At 51.3% G+C, this 16,493-nt stretch overlaps 1 protein-coding gene across 4 annotated transcripts in view; it reads left to right on the top strand.

Annotated features, from left to right (window-relative positions):
- The window catches only part of RBFOX3 (RNA binding fox-1 homolog 3), a 430,522-nt gene that overhangs the window by 230,453 nt on the left and 183,576 nt on the right, over positions 1–16,493 (top strand). For all 4 annotated transcript variants that reach the window (XM_043462469.1, XM_043462453.1, XM_043462461.1 and 1 more), the window contains one exon: positions 3,762–3,869. The gene's annotated coding sequence lies outside the window, so the exon portion shown is untranslated. The remainder of the gene's footprint in view (positions 1–3,761; positions 3,870–16,493) is intronic.

Here is a 16,493-nt window from a genome sequence, read left to right as displayed (position 1 = left end):
TAACAATGATTAACATTTAGTTATAGTGTGTTGTTTAAAAAAAAAAAAAAAGCATTACAGATGAAGGTCAAGTCCCCTCTGCAGCCCCAGCCTCAATCCCCCCACCCGACACCCAGAGGCGGCTCTGAGCATCAACGTGGTGTCCATCATTTTGTCCCTTGAAAACACACTTGCACACATACAACCACGAACAACAGACAGACCATAGTTCCCCTACTTCTTAAAGTGCACATACATGACCTCTTTCTGCAACTTGCTCCTTTCGGCTTTGTGTTTTTGCAGCTCCTCTGTGCATTTCTGATCCATTCCTTTTGTCTGTTGTGGAGAAATGTCTTAGGAATCTATGGCTTTGTCTTCTGCCCCTCTGTCCTTGACGAACGCTCTGGTTGTTCGGAACCAACAGCAGTGGTATTGCTATTGTGACAGATGCGCGGTTCTCTGTGCTCATCTCCTCCGGCCCTGGAGATGATACCTGGTTGTGAGCGGCTGGCTTTAGAATGTTCCAGGTCCTGCCCACAGCTCTCCAACTGTCTGGACCCGCCCGTGCTCCACCAGCTCTCTCGTCTGTCCTCACTGAGATGGCCAGGTGCGCCTACTTTTGTCCACACGAGAGCTGAGAAGTGGCGGCTTGCCTTACTCTGAATCCCCTGATTCTTGCATGCCTTCCCTCTGTTTACCAGCAAGCCTGGGACTCTGCCTGCTCCTGGGGAACTGTGGGTTACTCCGTCCACTACTCTCCTGCTTGGGAAAGCAATCTGTTCCCCAGAAAGATTTAGGGCAAGACCTCAAATGGTTCTACTTGTTTTTAAAAATTAAGAAAACCATTTGTCAATGTCTGGACTCCCTGTTAGGCCCCCAGTGCCTGCACCCCACCTCAGGAGTGATCGTGACCCCTGACCTCCCTGGCCACAATGCCAAGGAGCCTGTGTAGGGCCCTGACGCCTCCCTGCCCTCTAAGGCTGTCTGTCTGCTGAGCCCTCAGGCCCTGCCAGTCTGGACCGCAGACCCTGGGATCCTCAAAGCAATCCTGGGAGAGGGATGGAGATGCAGGGGAGGGTGAACAGAGGTCTGGAGATGTCTGCCTTTGGCCGCAGGGTGGCTTCCAGAGGAGGTAGGAGAATTGGCAGGGGTGTCCCCTGGTCCAGGGGGTGTATGGTGGGCTCAAGCCTCCCCTCCTCTTCTCTGGGAGAGATGCTGAAGCCACAGGGGCACCCAGGGATCACTGATGGAAGCAGTCTCTGGGCAAGTGAAGCAAATAGCAGATCTCAGGCCTGGCCTTGGCACTTTCTTTGCAGGAAGAGACTGGAGGCCCTGCCCTCCCTCTCTGCCCTGAGGGTGTCACCAGACCTTTTCCATTTTCCTGTCAGCCCCTCCCCCTTCCCCCCACTTTTCTATCTGCCTGGGGCTCTCTGCCCCTTCCACCCCCAGACATCCCAGCTCTGGCCTGAGTCCCTGGGGCTCTGTCCTGGGGATTTGGGTGATCTGGGGTAGGAAGCAGTGAGGTAAACAGGAGCAGGGTGGAGTGGCTAAAGGAACAAGTGGGTGATGCGTGGACCCCAGGGCACTGGACCCACTAATGCTCTGTCCTGGCACTCGTGTTTGGAAGGCACACAGGGGCCCCTGTCTCCTCTCTGGCACTTTCCTAAACTAGCCCTGTGGTGTGACTCCATCTGTCCCACCTCCTTCAATGATCCTGCTCGGGGCAGGGCAGGGTCAGGGCTGTGCAAGAAGGGCAGCTATTAAAAAGTCCACATAGCAGGTGGGGAAACCAAGTGTCCCAGAGGCCACTGTAGCAAGAGTGAGACAGGGTGGCCATCACAAGCCAGGCTCCAGGTTCCCTGGGCCTCCAATCTGCACCTTGGTGGGGTTGGGGGGGCAGCGGGTGGTTGTTCGAGGGTTCTGTGCCTCAGTTTCCCTCTCTCTGGAGCGTTCATGTGTTACAGCAGGAAGAAGGCTCCAAGAGTCTTTATGATCAGAGGCAGGGCCCTGCCTAGGCCTCTGTACTGATCTCCTGCCCCCTCTCCCCTTCCTGGGGAGGGGGGAGTGGCTACTGAGCACTCCCCCAGTCCTCTCCTGTGCTTGCCCTAGAATGACCCGGCAGCGGCAGCAACATGGTTTATTAAGCCAACACAATCTTTTAAGTACGTGAGCCCCAGAGACCCCTGAGGTCTGCATATGCTTGGAGGAGCTTCCAGGTCCGAGACTTGCGGGCTGCTTGGGACTGGGGTTTCAGGGGTGTCCCCATCCCAGGAGAGGTCCTGTCACCCTCTGTGTCCTCGCCTGGCCTTGAGTCAGGATGCAACTGGCAGCCGTCGTTCTCTGTATTACAGTCTTTTAAAAAATCTGCTCTCTTCTTGGTCTTCTTCCTCCCTTCCTGTCCTGCCCCCCTTCTTTGTCTCTTGGAACTTTTCCTGGTGTGCCTAATTCCTGGGGGCTGCAGCGGCCTCGGGGACTCAGCCCCACCTCGCTGCACACACTCAACCCTGGGAATCGATTCCAAAAGCGATTAGTTACAGTACAGTAGCGCTGCTAACTCTGGCATTTTGCTTTGCAGTTATTGATACATCATCAGAATTGAGAAGCCATCGGCAGGGAGGGGAAGACGGGGCAGCTTGCTGGGGGCACAGGGGAGGGGGGCATGGAGACGACTGTCCTGCAAACACAGGGAGCCTGGCTCTGATGGCAGGGGTGGGTTTTGAGGCCCTGGCAGAAGTGGGGGCTGGGGTGTCACATCGGAGACTCTGGAGGGCCAGGTCGTTCCGGCTCGTTCTCAAGCAGACGACTAGGTCCTCGCTGCCTCCTCCTCCCTCCTGCTTTAATACCATTGCTGGGGCACAGCTCCTTCCCTGGGAGTGGGGACTGCTTGCTGGGCGGAGCAGGGGGTAGGACAGTGGCATTTCTGGTGCTGTTAGTGGATAGGGTCGATCTCTTGGAGTGCGTGCAAGCTAGAAGCCCTGAGCCAGGCAGGGTTCTCCAGAGAAATGGAATCAATACAACCTATCTATGCATCTGTGTATGTATCTACCTACACACACATGTGTGTATCTGTCTACAGCTAGGCAAAGATACATCCTGTAGCTATAGAAAGAGGGTAGATGTCATGTAGAGATAGAAAGAAAGGAAGAAAGATGGAAGAAAGGAAGGAAGGAAAGAAAGGAAGGAAAGAAGGAAGAAAAGAGATTTGTTTTAAGGCATTGGCTTCCATGGCTGGTTGTGGTGAGCCCCACAGGTTTTGATGAGAGAGGTTCAATGTGTACATAAACTGCAAGGTCAGCCCCAGGCAGAGCCCCTGGTCAGCCCCATGCCCCTGGAATCTAAGCTGGTGCTGGGGAACCGCAGTGGTAATGGGGTGATGCTGATGATTTAACCCCCAACCTAGCTCTGTTGACCTGAGTGAAGAGTTGGGGCCCGAGTTGGGAATGGGTGACACGGACCCTCCCACCATAGGTCTAGCCACGGCCAGCCGGACCCCTTGGCCTGCTGGCCCATCCCCTGGCGTCCCAGGGACCAGTCCGAGTCTCACTGCAGGGGAGCAAAGCTGGGAGCGGCTGCCGCTGTGAGGGGGTAAGCGGGGACGCCTCATTATAACTCCCCCCAGCCTAATGTTTTCTTCCAGTCGCAGTGTTCAAAGGATGCGGTTCCCATGACACTCTGTCCTGTGATATTTTTAATCAAGAGCGCGGGAGAGCGTGTGTCTGATGCACTCCAGATATTCAGAGATTGAAATGGTTTTGTTCTCGTGTTTTCTCTTTTCAACTCAGCGCTAAGTCAGAGCTGCCTGAGGAAGACTCTACACGCATTTCCCTCGAGCTGGTCTGCAGGCCCCTCCGGCTGGGACCCTGTCCTGAGAGCTGCCCGTCTGCAAACAGGTGCGTGCCCGCTTCCGGCACACATTCTGCTCCACCTGACCTGGTCCTCAGGCCTGGGGCATCTCAGAGGCCCGGGGGTGGGGCTGGGGCGGGGGGACGGGGCACATCCGTGTCGCAACGTGGGCTAGAGGGGGATCAGTCGGGGAGCCGTGGTCAGTAGAGAGGAGGGTCCACACCTGTCCCCACCACTTGGTTCCTGGACCCCCCTGTGTTTTTCACCTGCCCTCACCCTGTCCTCTCACTGAAGTGCAAATCAGTGAGTGTATGATAGATAATTAATAGACTGATCAGCCAGCAAGGGAGGTAAGTAGATAAATAATTTTAATGATCTTTGGGTTGCCCATAAATTCCCTCACAGCCTTTTTTATTAAACTCGCTGTTTACAGGCATCATTTATACTGCATGTCATTTTGCCGACCCCTCCCCCACTTTCTCAGCGGCTCCCACCAGGTCTGACCTGGGGTGGACGTGTGGGTGACAAAAGGTCCTTTCTCGGCAGGGCCTGGTCTGGCTCAGGTGGTGGCGGGGAGCGGGGCTGGGTGGCCACAGGCAGACCATGCTCAGCACCCCGACGCGGCCGCAGCCTATATTTAGGCAGCTCAAGAACCTTCATTATGCTTGGCACCTGTGCTGTGGGTCTGAGCTCATTGTCCTCCCCAGGGACGGCTTCGGCCTATTAATAGCCTTGGCTGAGGTTTCCTCATTGCTCCGAAGGGCCAGGAGAGAAAGTGGGTTAATAAATATAAAAGAAAACTCTCTCAAGAGGGCCTGGGGCCAAACTCTCTCCCAGACTCTCTGGGAGCCTAGCTGCTGAACCCGGACAGGGCATGGGGTTCCCTTCACCTTGGTCTCCTCCACCGCAGAGGCCCAGGGCCTAGGCTGGCGGGTCTGGGGACCAACGTGGAGAAGCGCTCCCCGGTTTCCATGGAGCTGGAACAGAGGAGGCCCTGGGGGGAAAGGCCACCGCCCCCGTGGGGCACAAGAGGGACTCGGGTGAGGCCTCTGTGCCCCTGGGAGGAGGCCAAGGGAGAGGACATCTTGGGCTTTCCTGCCTCCCCTCCTCCCCAGCATTTTGCTCCTGACCTTCTATGCCTACACATCTATGCGTGGAAAAGAGACCCTCAGGATGGTCACTGGGCAAGATGCCTCCCTCTTGACCTTGTCTTCCACTCCTGGGGTCCAAAGCAAGAACAGTTCAGCCTGAGTTAGAAACACCTGTAGAGAGAGAAAGGATGCCTGGGGAACAGAGTGGGGAGGACCCAGGGAAGCTCTCCAAGGACAGGCATCCCGAGTCTGCTCTCAGATGAAATTCAAGAGCATCAGGGGTGTGCTGGCCTCAGCATTCTGAGCTGGGGATTATCAGCTAACACTGCTGAGAGCCTGGGGCTAGGGACAGGTTAGTTCCTGCCATGTTTATTCTCAATATGGTGCCATAGGAGACGTTCCTAGAATTTGTCCTCCTTTGGGTCGGGGAGCAGGGTTCAGTGAGGTCACGGCCTCCAACTTCTTTATGGCAGCCGAGACTCACAGCTGGGTGTGTGGCCACAATGGCCCGCTGCCTCGGGAAGCTTCGGGCCCTGTCGTTTGACTCCTTCTGGGTTTCTCCAGTTGGTAAGGAAGCCATCCGTGGGTGTTTCTGCTTCTGTGCAGCGGAAATGCCCAGCCTGATGCTGGCATCCACAGCAGGCCACCCGACGATCAGCTGGCCCATCTCCTTGGAGGGCGGTGTTCGCCCAAGGCAAAGAGGGAATTTGGACTGAGCAAGTGGAAAGCCTTTTGAAGTTTCACTCAGTGGAATTAAAGTCTGAAAAATGGCCCAGCAGAGGCTCCCTGCCCTTTCAGGAGCTTGTCTAGCTCAGAGCTGTGACACCTCTCTTGCTCTTTGCCCAGCCCACACAGGCCAAGTGGGAGGGAGGTGGGCCAGGAAGAGGCAGAAAGAGCTGACGGGCATCTTTTCCAAATGCTTTCTCCCTCTGGCAGTTCAGGGGCCTTCTGGAGGAGTGGCCACCCAGCCTGTTTCAATTATGTTCTGTCCAGAACTGGCAGACAAGGGCGCGGGCCTTCTGTTAGTAGACAGAGACACTGGAAAAGCTCATCTTCCTGTAATGGGAGAACATCCCTGTTGGAGTCGCTCTGCATCTCCTTGGCTTTTCTGATCACTTTACAGCATTTTTTATGGTCTGTCATCTGTTTCTGTTTGGGGACCACCAAGAAGGGAAAAAGTAATAAATCAGAGACGGCGCAAGCTGCTGGTCCCCTGTGATGGACATCGTACCATGGCTGGGCCAGGCCTCCCTGTCACCTGCAGCCCGCAATGCCTGCTCAAGGGACATCCAGGGCTGGTCCACCCGTGAGAGGGGGCCTGGTGAGGAGATGGCCTCTCCACCTCTCCTGAGAGGCCAGTTCAGAACATCGCGCTGAGAAGTCTCATGATTCTGCAGTGGTGACATTTGCTGCCGTGGCTGAGCCTCACCCAGCCCTGTCGGAACCGTCACCCCCTTCCCCACTGTGCATGAGGACCCCGGGGGGCTAGGAAGTGAGGGGCTGGCACAGGGACTCACATCTTCCGGGTCCCCAGTCCCTCGATTAGCATGTGCCAGGCGGAAGTGGTTTGTCCATGAACTGTCTTGGAAGGCAAACATGTCCTTCTGGCTGTGGGCGTGTCAGCCCAAAACTGGCCTCCTCCAGCCGGGGGTTGTAGAGGACAGAGTAGCGTCCCTAGGGTAGGATCCCCAGGGTGTAGGGAGCTGAGTGAGGGCATTGTCACTGGACTTTTTTGTGTCCTCGATTTGGAGTCAACTCTGGAGGCCTTTCATGGGGTTGAGCTGTGACATTGGTATGTGTGTGTGTGTGTGTGGTAGAGACACTCCATGTTGGTGAGGATTCTTTCTCAAAACTCTGTTCCTAATCCTGAAATATGAAGGAAGTGGGAATACGGCATTGCTGTGGTCCAATTGCTGTCAAAGAAGAATGTCATGCGCCTTGTATCTTGACACCCATAGAGTATCACAGAATGTCTGAGCAGTGGGGGAGAGCCGGGGAGCTTCTCGTGCAACTCCCTGCTTTTATGACCAAGAAGGAGACCGGTCTCTGAAAGGCCGCTGACTTATACCAGGACCCTCAGCCACGTGCAGAGGCAGCTCTCTTGTATCCTGCCCAGGACCTTTGAGGGATGGCATCACTGTTGTGCTGGGTGAAAGTACTACCTTCAGTGACTGGCAATCCTGTCCCCCTGGTCCTTCCACTATGGCCGGGAGGGCGGAGGCGTGAATTAACTTCACAGAGGTCCATGTGCTCCTGGAGATGAGTGGTCTGAGTATGCTTTGTTGGCCTTGTTTTCGGGAACATGTGTATGGATGTGAGAGTTGGACTATAAAGAAAGCTGAGCACTGGAGAATTGATGCTTTTGAACTGTGGTGTTGGAGAAGACTCTTGAGAGTCCCTTGGACTGCAAGGAGATCCAACCAGTTCATCCTAAAGGAAATCAGTCCTGAATATTCATTGGAAGGAATGATGCTTAAGTTGAAACTCCAGTACTTTGGCCACATGATGCGAAGAACTGACTCATTTGAAAAGACCCTGATGCTGGGAAAGATTGAAGGCAGGAGGGGAAGGGGATGATAGAAGATGAGATGGTTGGATGGCATCAGCGACTCAATGGACATGAGTTTGAGTAAACTTCAGAAGTTGGTGATGGACAAGACAGCCTGGCGTGCTGTGGTCCATGGGATCGCAAAGAGTCAGACACGACTGGGCAACTGAACTGAGCCTCCAGGCCATGGGGCAGTGGACCTGGTAGCAGGGGTGGTGGGGAGGGGGGCAGGTTTGATGACTGGTCAAAAACCAAACTGCCAGAGCAGCACCTCCTGCCCTGATGGTGCCTCAGGCCCCCAGGGTGGGGAGAGAGTGGCCACATTGGGCCGACACCTGGTCACCAAGCCAGGGAGCTTCTTCAGTGTCTGAGGAATGAGTGTGTGATCCCTCAAGGGAAGTGGTGTGAGGCAGGAGCCAAATGAGACTGAAGGCTTTGGTTCTCCCACGGACACGAGTGGGTGTGGGTACATCTCACTCTGAGGAGACGACTCTGGCTTTCAGGCTTTCTTTGCAACCCCATGGACTGTAGCACTCCAGGCCTTCTTGAAGCCCAAGAGCCACCAACATCCTGGGAGATGCAGAGTCAGAGCCAAGAGTGCCAGCCTTCTGCTTGTCTCCTGGAAGCCCTTTCACCTTCCTCCCCTGGGGCTGGCAGGGTCTAAAGACCTTCAGTGGGATCCCTTTTTTTCCACCCCCCTTTTCAAATGAAAACAATCTCTTAGTACCTTTTCATTATTACATAAGTGATAGATGATCGTTGTAGAAAATGCAGCCAGGAAAAATGAAGGAAGAGCACATACCCATAATCCGACTACCAGAAGCAGCCGCTGTTTACACCTCAATGTCTTGTCATCTTCCAGAGTTTTCTACATGTAAGAGTTTCCTGATTTATTTCACCCTATAGGCGTTGTTTTGTAACTTGGGGTTTTGTTGTTGCTTAACAGTATTTTCAGAAACTTATTTCTAGGCAGATATTTACCTTATTTTTAATGATTGAATATTATTTCACTGCATTGAAGTACCATAATTTTGTTAACCAATCCCCTCTGGTAGGTTTGCATGCATGCATGCTAAGTCACTTCAGTCATGTCTGATCGTTTGCAACCCTATGGACTGTAGCTCACCAGGTTCCTCTGTCCATGGGATTCTCTAGGTAAGAATATTGGAGTGGATTGCCATGCCCTCTCCGGGGGATCTTCCCAACCCAGGGATCAAACCTGCATTTCTTACGTCTCCTGCTTTGACAGGCAGGTTCTTTACCACTAGCACCACATGGGAAGACCCTCAGGTAGATTTACAAAGACTAAAACAGGCACTAACCACTGACCCTATTTCTAAAACACTGCACCATGTTTTAAAAAAGCAGAAGATTAATTTTCCAAATAAGAATTAGGAGATGATCGTTCACATTATCGAGACCTCTGCAAAGACCATCTTTGAGAAATGGGCTTCCCTAGGGCCCTTGGACTGCAAGGAGATCCAACCAGTCCATCCTAAAGGAGATCAGTCCTGGGTGTTCATTGGAAGGACTGATGCTGAAGCTGAAACTCCAGTACTTTGGCCACCTCATGCGAAGAGTTGACTCATTGGAAAAGACCCTGATGCTGGGAGGGATTGGGGGTGGGAGGAGAAGGGGACGACAGAGGATGAGATGGTTGGATGGCATCACCGACTCGATGGGCATAAGTTTGAGTAAACTCCGGGAGCTGGTGATGGACAGGGAGGCCTGGCGTGCTGCGATTCATGAGGTTGCAAAGAGTTGGACAGGACTGAGCAACTGAACTGAACTGAACTGAACTTAGGGTCACTGCAGTTACAATGTATCAACTCCCAATTCACACCTGCCTGCACAGAGGGTAATGGGTCTGAATCCCCATCCATGTCCCTTCCTTCATGGATGTCCTTCCTGAGTCCACAGAACATGTGTGCAGGCGTGTCCACACACTAGCAGTGCACATGAATGCACACACACATGTTTACACACATACACATACATGTGTGCCCTCACACACATGTACACCCATGCACATGGACCTGTGCACATACACGGCATCTGGCAGCTTTTTCCCATTGTCAGCTGAAAGGTGATGTTAATTTAGTTCATTTTTAATCACATCTATTTATCAAGTGGTCTGCGCCCAGCAACCATTACTAGGAATAAACTATCATTTCTCTCTAAACGATAAAGGAAAGTAGATATTGATGATGTGAGGCTCGTCAGTTCTCCCAGCCCATGTGACTTATTATTTAATAAGACAGGTAAGCCTCCAAAGAGAAACTGTTTAGGGACTTTTAATAAAACCAGGTTTGAAAACCCCCAAATCCCCAGCCTGTGGGCTAGTGTCCACAGGCTTAGCATGGGCCGGGGGCAGGGTGGTGTCACCATCCATGAAGTGATGTTATAAGCCTCCCTAAGAGCATCTTTGCCCTGACAAGTCCAGTTATAGACACTCCCCACCCCCCACCCTCCGCAGGCCTACAGCTTGCTCCAGACCATTCAGAGAAGGGCAAGGCAGGCTCTGGGAGAAAGGTGCCCACAGGGAGCAGTTGTTTATTGAGTCATATACCAAATCAACCATCAGTAAACAGATTTCTGGTATATTTGTATTCAATTTCAGAATATATATATATATTATATGGACTGTTGTTGTTTAGCCACTGAGTTGTGTCTGACTCTTTTATGACCCCATGGACTGTAACCCTCCAGGCTCCTCTGTCTATGGGATTTCCCAGGCAAAAATACTGGAGTAGGTAGCTATTTCCTTCTCCAGGGGATCTTCCCAACCCCGGGATTGAACCCACAGATTCTTACCACTGATCTACCTGGGAAGCCCAAAATATATGGATACTGACGTATTCTATACATGCATTTCTAAAGAGTATATTGGATCGAAATTCACACAACATAAAATTAGCTGTCTTAAAAAGTGAACAATCTCTATACCTCAGTTTCTTCTCTTTAAAATGGGTTAATAACATCTTTCTTGAAGGACTGTTGATGATGAAAGTGTTATTTACTGTATATGATGGAATCAGGACAGTGCCTGGTGCATGGTGAGAGTTCAGTGGATGTACAACTATTTTTAAATTTTATTTTTTAATTGCTGTAAAATACACAGAACAAGATGTACCATTTCAACCACTTCTATGTTAACAGTTCAGTGGCATTGAGCACATTCTCATTCTTGTGCAACCATCATCACCATCTACCTTTAGAACTTTCTCATCTCTCTCAACTGAAATATTGTTCCCATTAAACACTAACCCCAATTCCCCTGACCCTGGTACCCACCATCCTACTTTTGTCTCTATCAGTTTGATTGTTCTAGGGGCCTCAAATAAGTGGAGTCATACCTTATCTGATCTTTTGTGTCTGGCTTCCTTCACTGAGCATAACATGCTCAAGGTTCAGCCACGTTGTAGCACTGTCAGACTTTCCTTCCTTTATAAGACTAAGGTTCCATTGTGTTCATCCACGTCATATTTATCCATTCATCCATCTGTGGACACTGGCGTCCCCACCTCTTGGCCATTGTGACCCCTGCTGCTCTGTGCCCATGTACATTTCTATTCCTCTGTCTTGGGGTGAGGGAAATTAAACTGACTTGGAAACTCACTTTCCAATGGAGCTCTCCTCTCCCCACCCTTCCCACACATAAAGACAGACAGACACATACATACCTATGAAATCAATCTGCAGAAGACAGGCCTTTAGAAGGTGGGCTGAAGCCTTCCTGGGGATCACATGTTTGGGCATCTTTGAGGCTTTAGGTCTTGAAAAGAAATCTCCCAAAGGAGACAGTTCCCCATGCCACCCCCTGCCACCACCGCTTTGCACGAGCCTTATGCAGAGGCTCAGGGGCCATGTCACTCTGAGATGTTGTCTTCTATTAACTGCTTGCTCAGATAGGTACCAAGTCCAGGTACAACCCAGATGGATGGCTTGAGGGCCAGAGGGACCAGAGTGATGGAAAAGTTTAGAGCACATCCATGGCTCCTGACATAAGGGGAACTTGATCCTGGGGCTGGGACCCAGAGTGCTCTGTTGGGGTTCTCCCAGGCCGACCCTGGAGGAAGAGTGTCTTCCAGCTGGAGCCCACTGTTTGGGGCGTATGTTCAGACTGCTGATGGGCAGGGGCTGGGAAGGGGTGGTCTGGTGACCACAGGATTTCAGGAGCTGATGGTGAGGAAGAAAGGCACCTGTTCCCCTAAAGTAACTGCAGGAAGTAGTTTCATCCCAACAGGTGTGAGTCTTCTCTTTGGGATTTTGTCTATAAATGTAGCCACATAAGTTGCAACCTTCTGAAATGCCAGTTCTTTCTCTCCTAAGGCCCATTCATCTTCTCTGGAAACAAAAAACAATGTCACTTCCCCCTCAAATCACCAGGGTCTCTGGCTTGGACTCATAGGAAGCTCCTGGTATTTCCCTCAGATCCTAAAAACGTTGGTTTGGGGACTAAAACATGTTGAGAAGTCAATCACCACAGGCAAAAGAATAATAACATAACAACAATAACGATACGTGCTTTATCTGAAGTGCTTTTTCTCCACCGATCCAGGCAGAGTTCCCACTGTCCTGCTTTCTCATCCATAAATGACTCTGTTTGGTAGATTTTTCTGTATCTATATCTTCTCTACATGTGGATTTTCCACTCCCTCAGGATTTTCGCCCAAAGTAAAATGTTAATGGAAAAATCCAAACAAATGCTTTTGCCAATCCAATATCAATGTAATTAATTTCACTTTAATTAAGGAACAAAAAATATTTTCGTTGGAAATCAGCTGCTGTTTAGCAGGATCATATCTCCCATTTTTGAGTGATGTCACCATTTTTCTTTCTGACTTCCCATATCCACTGGATTCTTGGTGCTCCCAGAGCAGTACTGAGCTGTTGGGACCTGTATCAGTCAGCTCGGGCTGCCATAACCAAGAACCACAGACTGGGCGGCTTAAAAAACAGACATCTATTTCCTCATAGATATGGAGGCTGGATGTCTGAAGGTTTGTAGATGGCCATCTTATCTCTGTTTTCACACAGTCACCCCTCCGTGCGTGCGTGAGTGTGCGCTAAGTCGCTTCGGTCGTGTCTGACTCTGTGTGACCCTAGGGACTGTAGCCCACCAGGCTCCTCTGTCCCTTGCCTGGGATTGTCCAGGCAAGAATGCTGGAATGGATTGCCATGACCTTCCTCCAGGGGATCTTCCTGACCCAGGGATCAAACCTGCGTCTCTTACATCTCCTGCATTGGCAGGCAAGTCCTGCCCCATAGTGCCACCTGGGAAGTCCCCTCTGTCCATGTCTATGTCCTAGTCTCTTCTTGTAAGGACACCAGTCATATTGTTCAGTCGCTCTGTTGTGTCCGACTCTTTGCGACCCCATGGACTGCAGCACACCAGGCTGTGTGCTGCTCAAACTGATGTCCACTGAGTCGATGATGCCCTCCAATAATCTCATCCTCTATCACCCACTGCTCCTCCTGCCCTCAATCTTTACCAGCATCAGGGTTTTGTTTTTTTTTTTTTTTACAATGAGTTGGCTCTTTGCATCAGGTGGCCAAAGTCATTGAGGCCTAACCTAATGATGTCATTTAAATTAACCACTTCTCTAAAGACCCTCTCTCCAAATACAGTTGAATTTTGAAGAGCTGGGGGTTAGAGCTTCAGCCTATGGATTTGGGGGACATAATTCATCCCATAGGAGAGCTTGACCTGACCAGCATCACCCCCCGGGTGGGCCATCACTCTGTCCCACTGAGTTTGCCTTAGGGATTAGCTCCCAGGTGAGACATCCTGCTCTCTTCAGCATCTCGGCATGGCAGCCACCTGGACCCTGCACCCCGCCTCCTGTTTATTGACTCGTTTCCCATGTCCACCTGGTCTGCCCAAGTCCAGTTGCATCTGCTGCTGGGAGCACTTCAACAATGCTGACTCCAAACAGCACTGTCCGGTTGCAGACATCGCCGTCCTGTCTCTGAGCCTGGCCATCTGCACATTCCAGGGCTCAAATGCAGCCACCCCGCCTCGGATCGATCCGCACCCCTGGGACAGGCTGTTTACTCCTGTCTCTGCTGCCATCGGAGACAATACCACGTGGCATCAGATGGTGTGATAGTGCAGCCCCCACGGAAGACCCCCACCCTCTTTCACACCAATCCCCCCCATCCCCACACACATACTCACGGTGTGTAAGTGCGGGACAGAGGTGAGAAGAGGTGGGTCTCCAGACATCCTCAGCTTGCCTCACATGTGCCACCGTCATCGGGGACTGACTCAGGGATGACAGAATCTTCTCAGTGCTGTCTGTCAAATGACATGCTGGCTGTGCTCTGTGCTTTTGCCTGGAATGCCCTTCTCTTCCTTGAAGGCTCCCTGTCCCCTGATACTGTACCCAAACATCACCTCTTCCATGAAGCCATCCTGGCCTCCACCTCCCTTCTCCCTGCTGTACAGGCATCACTGTGGCTCCATGCTCACTAATCATGGAGCAATGCCCTGGCTCCTGACCTGTCTTCTCCACCTGGGCGGGAGCAACCAGACGCAGATTTTATTCAGGCTCATCTTTGTCGCCCTCCACCACACTCACGGTGCCCAGCATGTTTTTGGTGCTAGGGAGATGCAGACACTGTTCCTTTTCTCCACAGTGTACTGACAAAGCAGCTAATCCCTAGGATCTTCTTTCTGCTCCTAGAAGACATTTTCCGTGTTCCCAGACTGCCTTAGCCAGCCCACATCTCCCTCCTACTGACGGTTTGCTCCATCACTGCTGACTCGAGTGACCTGACCCAGATGCATCTTATATCTGCTGGTGGCGAGCTCTCCACCAAGTGAAGCTGCCAGAATGGGATGCTAACACCCATTATGCCTTTCTGGACACGTGCTTTGTTTTGTAATTTGTATGCTTATTGGCTTGTGTGTTTTTCCCCCCTCTATGTGACTATTGGATGTAGTAGGACAGATGGGCTTTTCTACTTGGCTGTCCAAAGCAGTTCAGAAGAGTAGGTGGAAGGAAGTGTCCTGGGCACATGAGTCACCACAGTCAGCTTCTGTAGTCCCTGATTCCAAAGGCATGGCTTTTTGAAGGCTGCCCCAGGTGGGCTGGAATCTACACATGGGTCAGTGTGGCCAGCCCTGTCTGCTGTAAATAAAACATGACTCAGGCCTAATCTTCTATCCTGGAAAGGACACGGTCCATTGTGTTGTGTAGCCATCCGGCTCTGTGACCAGCGCCATGCTGATGACAGCTCTGCCGGACTTCCATGTGTTTGTCCTACATCAATCACTGTTTCTCTGGGAGGCCAGAGCCCAACCTGCTCCCCAGAACCCCCTGGGTTGCTGAAGACGATTAGAGAGGGTCTCAGTGATGCCAACTGAGCTATGAGTGAAGCTAAAATATGCTTGCTCCTTGGAAGAAAAGCAGTGACCAACCTAGACAGCATATTAAAAAGCAGAGACATTACTTTGTGAACAAAGGTCCATCTAGTCAAAGCTATGGTTTTTCCAGTAGTCATGTATGGATGTGAGAGTTGGACTATAAAGAAAGTCACGTATGGATGAGAGAGTTGGACTATAAAGAAAGCTGAGACTGAAAAACTGATACTTTTGAACTGCGGTGTTGGAGAAGACTCTTGAAAGTCCCTTGGACTGCAAGGAGATCCAATCAGTCAATCCTAAAGGAAATCAGTCTTGAATATTCATTGGAAGGACTGATGCTGAAGCAGAAACTCCAATACTTTGGCCACCTGATGCAAAGAACTGACTCATTAGAAAAGACCCTAACACTGAAAGATTGAAGGCAGGAGGAGAAGGGGACGACAGAGGATGAGATGGTTGGATGGCATCACCAACTCGACGGACATGAGTTTGAGTAAGCTCCGGGAGTTGGTGATGGACAGGGAAGCCTGGCGTGCTGCAGTCCGTGTGGTCACAAAGAGTCAGACAGGACTGAGCAGCTGAACTGAACTGAGCACTGATGTCAGGGGGACAACTCCAGGAGGTCACATGGCCCCAGAGAGGTGGATTCCACATCTTCTTTGCTTCAAAGGGATCAATGCCTGGATGGTGGAGGGCACCTCAGCCACAGATGAGCAGGCAACAGGAGGCTGAATCCCATGGCAGCCATGGAAGTTGCAGCCCTGAATCCCTGAGAGAGAGTCCAAGAAGTCAGAGGTCTGCTGAGAGCCATTCTCTTTCAGCTCTGGTGTGACTCTAGTCCCCCAGCTCAGGCGGCCTCAGACCCAAGCCTGGCTGGGGGAAAAGGGAACTCTGTACAGCCCCAGAGGAGAAGGTTGTGGGCCTTGGAGGGCACTTTAGGAAAATGAACAAACACAGAGAGCAACACTGGCCAAGAGCTGGTGGGAGAAGAGGAAGATGGGGGAGAGGAGGAGGAGGACCATGGCAGAGTGGCTGCAGAAGAAGCATGTGGCTCAGTCTGGGCATGGAGTCTTTCATCAGGCACTGTCACGGGATCCCAGCACCCTGGGGATGGGACTGGTAGAGGACCACTCTCGTCCAGGTCAGGGGACTGTGCCCTTTCTTCAGTGGATTCCTTTTCTTGACATTCTCATTATACTAATCACTTTTGGGTATACATCTAATATAAAGTCTGCCATAAGGTAATGAAACATGGCATGACTCTGGCAAAGGATGTGATTATTACATAATGAAACTAAGTACCCTAAACCAAGAAAATCAAAATCAGATTGTGTGTGTGTATATGTGTGTGTGTGGTGATGTTGGTACCTTTTGGGGGGGGTAAATTTTTTTAATTTTTTTGCTGATGGTAGGTCATTTTATAAAAAGTTCTTTTGTACTTTCTGTTTGAGTCTGCGCACGAGGGAGCCCCATAAATTCCGAGCTGTGGAATCTGGCCATGTCAGCAGTCTGCAAAATGAATTGATATTAAATGCAACAAAAGTCCCTCTAATTCACCTCGTTTCTGCCTCTGCCCTCCTCCAACCCCTTGTCCCTCAACTCCCCCAACCCCGATCTTCCAGTCCCTCACAAGCTCCAGCTGAGCAGTGGAAGAATAGAA

The sequence above is a fragment of the Cervus canadensis genome, chromosome 1 (assembly GCF_019320065.1).
Source record: "Cervus canadensis isolate Bull #8, Minnesota chromosome 1, ASM1932006v1, whole genome shotgun sequence".
Taxonomy (NCBI): domain Eukaryota; kingdom Metazoa; phylum Chordata; class Mammalia; order Artiodactyla; family Cervidae; genus Cervus; species Cervus canadensis.
This window is presented reverse-complemented; position numbering and strand designations above follow the sequence as displayed.